Consider the following 8,952-nt stretch of genomic DNA (forward strand, 5'->3'; position numbering starts at 1 on the left):
GTGACTTAGGTTAGTGGAAGTAGTCCAACTGCCCTTTCTTTCCCGCCATTTTCTTAAGTCAATAGAGATAGCCCAATTGACCTATCTTCCCCCCAAAATTCAAACTTCCAACCAGTTCCTAGGAAGAAGTGGCGGTCGAATGATTTAGGTTAGTGGAGGTACCCCAAATGACTTATCTTCCCGCCATTTTCTTAGATTAGTAAAGGTTGCATTGTCCTGATGGAATTTGAACTTGCCACCATTTTCTGCTGGAGGGGGGGGGGGTTCGGTTAGTGGAGGTAGCCCAATTGACCTATCTTCCCTTAAAAATTCAGGCAGGTGTGGCAGGGGGATGTGGCACTTTCCTGCCATCTTGGATAAAGGTACTTGCATCATCAGCTGACATCATTTGATGACATCATCAACTGACGTCACGGCCAACTTCTTGGATGACGTCATGCACTGTTGCCAACTCTACAGACCGCCATCTTGTATGATGTCATCGCTGCCATCTTGGATAGATCTGGCAACAATGGAAAGTGGGGTGGTACATAGGTAGCTCTGCTACTCAGTATTCTTTGTACTTCACCACAAATAGTTTTGTGGTGCCATATCATAGACATTCTGCAAGTACACAATGACAAAATGGGCCTTTATCTTTCTGGAAATTCTCTTCTTTATGAGATTCCTTAATGTGAATATTCCATCAATACACGTGGCCCCTGATGTAAGACCGCTCTGTTCATCAGATATTATAGCCTCCATATATTTTCTTTCTTTTAAGACTGTCCTATGTAATGGCATCACACTTCTGCCCCGATAATGCCCACAGTCCAGCCTACTTCTCTTCTTGTAGACTGAAGTAATAACATTTTTTTTCCATTCCTTGGATACAGTTTCCCCTTCCAAACACTATACAGTTGGGCCAAGCTATCATACACGACCATAGGAGCTGCCTTTATTGATTCTATGTTTATTCTTATCGGTATAAAGCACTCCATCTTCAGGCCACAAGTAGCCCATCGGGACCATCTGACCGCTGTATCATCCTCAGCTGAGGATGCGGATAGGAGGGGCGTGTGGTCAGCACACCGCTCTCCCAGCCATTATGATGGTTTTCTTTGACCGGAGCCGCTCCTATTCTGTGGAGTAGCTCCTCAGTTGCCATCACGTGGCTGAGTGCACCCAAAAAAATGGCAACAGCTCATGGCGGCCTAGATGGTCACCCATCCAAGTGCCGGCCACACCCGACAGCGCTTAACTTCGGTGATCTGACGGGAACTGGTGTATCCACTGCGGCAAGGCCGTTGCCCTTATAAACATAAGGCAACTAAAAATCAGAATATTCTGTTTCATTTAATTATTTACCCTCATGTATTATTTCTAATGGTGTTCAGATGTTGTGCAGTACAGAAAAGCATGTATTTCGTTTAATCTAAGTCTAGTGACAGTCCTTTCGCACAGAACCTGTTATTAATTTGCAAGAAAATTTTACTAATATTTTCACATCTTGTAGCTGTTCCATTAGGCTTCATTATAATACATGAATCTTCATCAAATAGAACTATTTTTGCTTTGTCAATGTATGATGGTAGATCATTTGTATAAAACGAGAACAAGAGGAGTCTCATTATCGATCACTGCGACAGACTTGTAATCACTACAGCTGTACCGCAGGGATCGATGTTGGGTCATTTCTTGTTCTTGTTGTATATAAATGATCTGCCATCTTATATCGAAGAAGCGGAAATAGTTCTCCATTCCCCATTCCTAAGATACTGTTTCGCTGTTCACACTCTCTGGGTTTCTTAATGCGACACTCTGTGTCCTTTAAATTATACAGGATGAAAAAAATTACAAATTCCTGAGAAGAGACCTAATTAACAGCCAGTATAAAATATACTGAGGTTTTTAAAAAATATTAGACTGGTTACATACGCTGAGCTGACTAAAGTCATGGAATACCTCCTAATATCGTGTTGGACCTCCTTTTGCCCCGCGTAGTACAGGAGCTCTACGTGTCATGAACTCAACAAGTCGCTGGAAGTCCCCTGTAGAAATATTAAGCCATGCTACCTCTATAGCTGTCCAATATTGTGAAAGCGTTTCCGGTGCAGGATTTTCTGCACGAAATGGCCGCTCGATTATGTCCCATAAATGTTCAATGGGAGTCACGTCAGGTGACGGGTGACCAAATCATTCGTTTGAATTGTCCAGAACGTTCTTCAAACCACTACGAACAACTGTTGTCCGGTGACATGGCGCATTGTCATCCATAAAAATTCCATCAGTGTTTGGGAACGGGAAGTCCATGAATCGCTGCAAATGGCCTCCAAGTAGCCGAAAATAACTATTTCCGATCAATGATTGGTTTAGTTGGACCAGAGGACCCAGTCCTTTCCATGTAGGCCTAAACACAGCCCACACCATTATGGAGCTACCACCAGCTTGCACAGTGCCTTATGACAACTTTACTTGATGGCTTCGTGGGGTCTGCGCCACACTTGAGACCATCATCAGATCTTACTAAATGAAGTCGGGACTCATCTGGCAATTTTCCAGTCGTCTAGGGTCCACTCGATATGTTCACGAGCCCAGGAGAGGCGCTGAAGGCGATGTTATGCTGTTGTTAGCAAAGTCACTCTTGTCAGTCATCTGCTGATATAGCCCATTGACGCCAAATTTCGCCGCACTGTACTGACGGATGCGTTCGTCGTACGTCTCACATTGATTTCTGTGGTTATTTCACGCAGTGTTGGTTGTCTGTTCGTACTGACAACGCTGCACAAACGTCGCTTCTCTCGGTCGTTAAGGGAAGACTGTTGGCCGTAGCTTTCCGTATAGAGTCGTACTGCCTGAAATTTGGTACTCTCGGCACACTCTTGACAATGAATCTCGGAATATTGAATTCCCTAACGATTTACAAAATGGACTGTCCCATTTGTCTAGCTCCAACTACCATTTCGCGTTCAAAGTCTGTTAACTCCCGTCGTGCGACCATGATCACATCGGAAGCTTTTTCACATGAATCACTTGAGTACAAATGACAGCTCCGCCGATGCTCAGCTCTTTTATACCTTGTGTTTGCGATACTGCCACCATCTTTATATGTGCATATCGTTATCCCATGACTTTTGTCGCCTCACTGTATATATACGTTTTCAAAATCATAAATTATCCAGGAGAATATTGTGAAGTTCATAATCAAATGACATGGCAAGTCACAGCAGATATCACTTAACAACATTTTGTAATCAACAAATGTAAAAGTAGGGTAATGAACTTTGTTCGAATTAATTCAGTCGATGCTGAGAGAATTAGATAAGGAAATGAGGCTTTAAAAGCAGTAGACGGCTTTTCCAATTTCGGTAGGTAAATAACTACGACATAAATACAGAGAACATTAAGTGCAGATTGGCAGTAACAAGAAAACTTTTCTGAAAAAGAGAAATATGCTAACATATAACACAAATTTATGTGTTAGGAATTCTTTTAGGGAAGTATTTTTCTGAACCGTAGTCTTACATAAAAGTGAAACATTGCCGATAAACAGTACAGACAAGAAGAGAATATAAGCTTTTGGATTATGGTGCTGCAGAAGAATACTGAAGCTTAGACTCGTAGATCGCAAAACTGCTGTACAGGCATTGAAATGAATCGCAAAGAAAAAAAATTGGCACAATTTGGATATAAGAAGGGATCGGGTAGTGGTACACAACGTTAGATACAATGTAGAGACGTTAGGGGGATAAAAATTGTAGAGGCAGACTTGAGACAATTCTCAGACTATAATGCGCTACATTTCGTAGTGTGGGCGTGTTGGTAGACATGGCCTCCAGTTATTCTCTTTTCGACGTGGAAAAAGCTTCGTTGGTTTTTTATTATTTTGTTGTTTTTGCTTTTCGTATTATTAAACATCACTTATCAAGATGTGGCTGAAGGAGAAAGTGTTGCAGTTAACTGAAGATTTTCACGGAGCATCACGTTTGTGGGAAGTTAGTAATTACAAGTATAAAAATTGTAACATTAAAAAGTTACTTAGCGAAGAGCTGGTCAAAAAATATTAAGTATCAGTGAGTTTTGTTGAAAAATACATGCTGTCTTCTACTTTCAAAGTCGAAAGTAAATTACAGCCGAAACGATGCCCCTCCATAAACAGTCCACGTTTCCACCGATGTCTCTTCTTTTGATTCTTTCACTATCCTTTATTATCACTGCACAAGTCGCGATCCGAACCAGGTCAGCCATATTTAACAAATATCGAGAAACATGGCATTCATATGTGTGCACGAGACCAAGTATCTAGTCTGTTTATATACACTGTCCAGCTACATGTCTATCAACAGCCCTCTACAGTATTTATACGCTTAAGGTTTCACTGCAGTAAACAGGTTCAAGTAAATGAATGTTGCATCAAACGGTCTACTTATTGAAGACCACAACAACAAAAAGAATGAAACACTCCCGCTGACTAGAGTTTTTCAAAAGTTTTGGAAATACACCTTTTGTTCACTCGATGGGAAGTCACCACATCACCCTCACATTTCTTTTCATAAACTGTCATTGACGTGATATGTTTGCAAGTGTACCTATAATTATTAACCGCTGTTTGCTTCATGCCCAGTTAGTTGAATATATTCTAAGAAAGATAATAGAAATTTCTGAAAGATTGTTCAGTTAAAAGGCTACATTTAATTGTGGACTACAGAGCGGTTTCGGCATTTAAGATCTTTGTAGGTGCGCAAGCAAGATAACAACGAATTTATACAAACTCTGTACAACTATGCTGGCTATATTGTCAGTTAATAAAAACAGTGAAGTACCATGCGTAGTTGTTTACAAGGGTTGGAAAATCCTTAAACTAGATGTGTGTCAAAAATTGTCATAAACTCTTTGTAAACAGTTTGCTTCCCTTTACCATTATTTCATTGCCTCGCCCATCTGAACGAGGGTGTACTTAAAGTGCTATATTACCGCTCTTCTTTTTAAGGAAAGTTATTAAAACTAAAAAGTTATAATAACTGAAACCAGTAATTCAAATAATAAATTTAAATATCTATGAACAATGTCTACATCTGCATCTACATGATTACTCCGCAATTCAAAATCAAGTACTCGGCACCTTCAAGTTATTTCTGTACCGTTCCACTCTCGAACATGAGCGGCTGGTCCCGGCGGAGGTTCGAGTCCTCCCTCAGGCATGGGTGTGTGTGTTTGTCCTTAGGATAATTTAGGTTAAGTAGTGTGTAAGCTTAGGGACTGATGACCTTAGCAGTTAAGTCCCATAAGATTTCACACACATTTGAACATTTTTGAACTCTCGAACGGTGTGCAGGAAAAACGAACACTTAAATATTTCTGTGCTAGCTCTGATGTCTCTTATTTTGTCATCATGATCGTTTCTCCCTATGTAGGCGGACACGACAAAATATTTTCGCGATCGGAGGGGAAAGCTGGTGATTCAAAATTCACGAGAAGATCCTGCCACAAGAATAACGCCTTTGTTTTAATGATTGCCACCCAAATTCATGCATCATGTCCGTGGCACTCTCTCCCCTATTTCACGATAATACAAAACGAACTGCCCTTCTTTAAACCTTTTGATGTCCTCCGTCACTTCCACCTGATGCGGATCCCACACCACACAGCAATAATCCAAAAGAGGGTGAATAGGCGTGATGTAAGCAATCCCTTTGGTAGACCTGCTTCAGTCTTTGGTTTTCTTTCACCACAATGTTATCTATGTAATCATTCCAATTTAATTTCTTCGCAATTGTAGTCCCTAAGCATTTAATTGAATTTACATTCTTTAGATTTGTGTGATTTGCCGTGTAACCGAAATTTAGTGGATTTGTTTTAGTACTCATGTGGATGACTTCAAGCTTTTCATTATTTGCTACTTTTCGCACCATACAGATATCTCATCTAAATCATTTTTCAATTGGTTCTGATCATCTGATGACTTTACAAGACTGTAAATAACAGCATTATCTGCAGACAATTTAAGAGGGATGCTCAGATTATCTCCTAATAGTTAAAGAGAAACCTGGAAATCATTTAAAGTATTTGAGGACTTCGGTATCAAAGAAACCAACCAAATTGTAAATAACAGCAGCCACGTAGTCAACACATTTAATAATCACTTTCTGGAAGTCGCTCAGAAGATTGACAGGTGCAGTTCATGTGATAAAGCAGTAGAATGAGCTTTAAGAGGTAATTCCACGTACATACAGAGAAATTACAATCACTCCACTTTTTGCCAAATAAATTAAAAATGCAATTAACTCCCTCAATAAGAAAAGCTCTCAAGGCGTTGATAGTATATCAAGTAAAGTACTAAAATCCTATTCTTCTTTGCAGATATGCAATGTATTCAAGCGCATATCCAATACAGCGCAATCAAAAGGGATATTTCCAGACAGACTGAAACTGGTATTGTCGGGCCCCTTTACAAGAAAAGTAGTGAGACATATATTACTAATTAACCCACCAGTCTCACTAACTACCCATTTTCGAACGTACTAGAAAACATCGTGTATACAAGAACCATCACACATCTCTCACAAAATAAGATAGTTACACACAATTTGGAACTGAAAAGGGTTTCTCCACAAACCATGTTATTTTTCAACTCGCGAACCAGAATATACAAAATTTTAATCACAAAACGTTGTCAGTTCGTGTTTTTTGTGTCTTTCCATGAAATTTGTCCTACCTAATTAATAATTCTAAAAGCATGTACATATATTACCAATTTAATTTTTTTAAGCTAATTCACATGTTTCAAATGCTCTCGTCTGTTAGTTACATCTCTCCTAAGAGACCTTCCTGGTAAACATAGTAACATCTTTTCATGACACTATCCATTCCGTTCATCTGCTATTCCAAGTTCTTTTATGTTTATAACAGCGTTATAATGTCACCGCTAAACCCCGAAGCTTTTTTTTATTTCTTGTCCCAAAATTGTAATTCTTTTTCCAAGTTTCTCCTAGGCTTTCTTTTCTACATGCACTATGTACAGATTGAATACATCGGGGATCGGCTAGAACGCTTCCCGCCTGACCTTCTGACCTGGATCAAGACGCGCTAAGGAACTTCACTACCAAGGAGAGCAGAGCATTCGTCGTTGTTTCAGGAAATTTGTTACGCAAGTGGCGCACAGACGTGTTTAGTCGGCTTAAGGTCGACTCACACGTGACGGAACAGAATGTCGAACATTCTACAACGCATTTCAAATTGTGACATTCGCACAGGTCGTCAACGTAACGGGGCGTCAACGTCAGTGTTTCTCGGGAAGAATGTATTGAACTTGACGTTGGCAGGAGGTACGGTGGGGAGGGGGGGCGGGGGGGGCGGAGGGGGAGGATGTGGGTAGGTGTCGTCTGCTAACGTATTCTCGCCAAGCTCACTCATGTTATAATACTGTTTTCTGCTTTTTGTTTGATTAGTTTTTGTTATATTGTTTGGTTTGTTTTCGTGACATACTGCAAAGGCTCCAGGAGAACTTGTATACGTTTCTCATGCCTGTTCATCATAAAAAAAAGATCAGAGACCTGAAAGAGAAAAATTATTTAACACTTACAGTAGCTGGGCAAAGGAAAAAACTACACTGTGCGTAAATAAGAACACACGACTTCCATACGACAACCTACTTTTAACGGTGAAAAAGTCTGCTTTAGTGAAGGAGAAATATACACTTGATTTTGAAGCTATTTGGTAAGGGAGAGTGTTGTACCTGGAGGATAGTGTACATAGGGAAACATGATGTTTCCTGATCGGTGTTTCAATCTAGTGACTAATTTTAGAATCACATGACGGAATGCGTCGTTTCCGACGTTTCCAAGTGTATCTGTTCTGTTTTGTGCAGTGATTGTAAATATTACGAGTTCTACACATTTAAGTGCTGTGTAACATATTAAACCTATTTGGTGGATATTGTTAATTCTTCAGCTACAGAGTTTTTTAGTGAGTAAATTTTTCACGCTGTTTCACTTCTCACTAGGTCACCATACAAACTTTGTCGAGAACATCGGTTACGAATTTTGCTATGGCCATTAATAAATTTTTGATTACTGGCTCCTTAATTCTGGTCCTACACTCCAACTTTCGTATCACAGATCTCGTAACGTCACTTTCATAGTTAGGAACAGAACTAAGCGACGCTGTGCTGCCGTTCCGTCTGGTGTGGCATTTCCGGTAACGTCTTCCGCTCCTTTCCGTTGACGTCCGTCTGAATCGAGCTTAAGCGCTGGGGAGTGCGGAACCGCGCGTTGCGTAACGCACTTAACTGATGGCCGGCGCAAATGCGTGGTGAGATGTAACGAGGCGCGTGTCGCCGGCATCGCAAACCACGCAGGCGATCGTGTGCGCCGATGGCTGGCAGATACGTGCAATTAAAGACAGTGGCGGTCACGTCGAGCGTCACATGATCGTGCCACCAACAACGTACCGGCCCATACGCGTCCATTTCTCCCCCCCATTTGCATTGTAAATAAGCCTCCCCGTGATGGCCGATCCGCCGCCAACCACCCGTCTCGTCACGAAACATTTTAATTAAGAGACCCATTAGCGAGATAATGAATATCCTGGGAAGCTCGTGCAATTGCGCACCGTAGCCTAAGCCAACAAGAAAAGGTAAGGTCTATGCAGAGTAGCTGTTAGGGACGAGACGGATTCCTATCACGATGGGCTAATGAGTCTCCGCGCTAGGACCTAACTGAAGTGGCAACGTTTATTTTTGAGAGCCCGGAAGGGGCAAGGAGGGGGGAGGGGGGCAGTGAGGCTTCCCGTACGGACAGCGTGCCGGATAAAGTGAACGTAGCTCCGGAGAAGATTCGCAGGTGAGTACTCACGCGATACGCCCGAAAGCAAAAAGCACTACAGAGAAAGGAATTCACACTTCAGAGAAATTTCTTGTCTGAGGAGAAAGATGAGAAAAAAATAAACGTCATGCCGAAATGGAAGTCACGAAGG

The 8,952-nt window shown here is 41.3% G+C and overlaps 1 pseudogene; it reads right to left on the reverse strand.

Annotated features, from left to right (window-relative positions):
* Nucleotides 1–1,173: 1,173 nt before the first annotated feature.
* LOC126185803 (5S ribosomal RNA) lies at nucleotides 1,174–1,291 on the reverse strand (annotated as a pseudogene).
* Between the last annotated feature and the right edge of the window lie 7,661 nt (nucleotides 1,292–8,952).

Source organism: Schistocerca cancellata, chromosome 4 (assembly GCF_023864275.1).
Source record: "Schistocerca cancellata isolate TAMUIC-IGC-003103 chromosome 4, iqSchCanc2.1, whole genome shotgun sequence".
Taxonomy (NCBI): domain Eukaryota; kingdom Metazoa; phylum Arthropoda; class Insecta; order Orthoptera; family Acrididae; genus Schistocerca; species Schistocerca cancellata.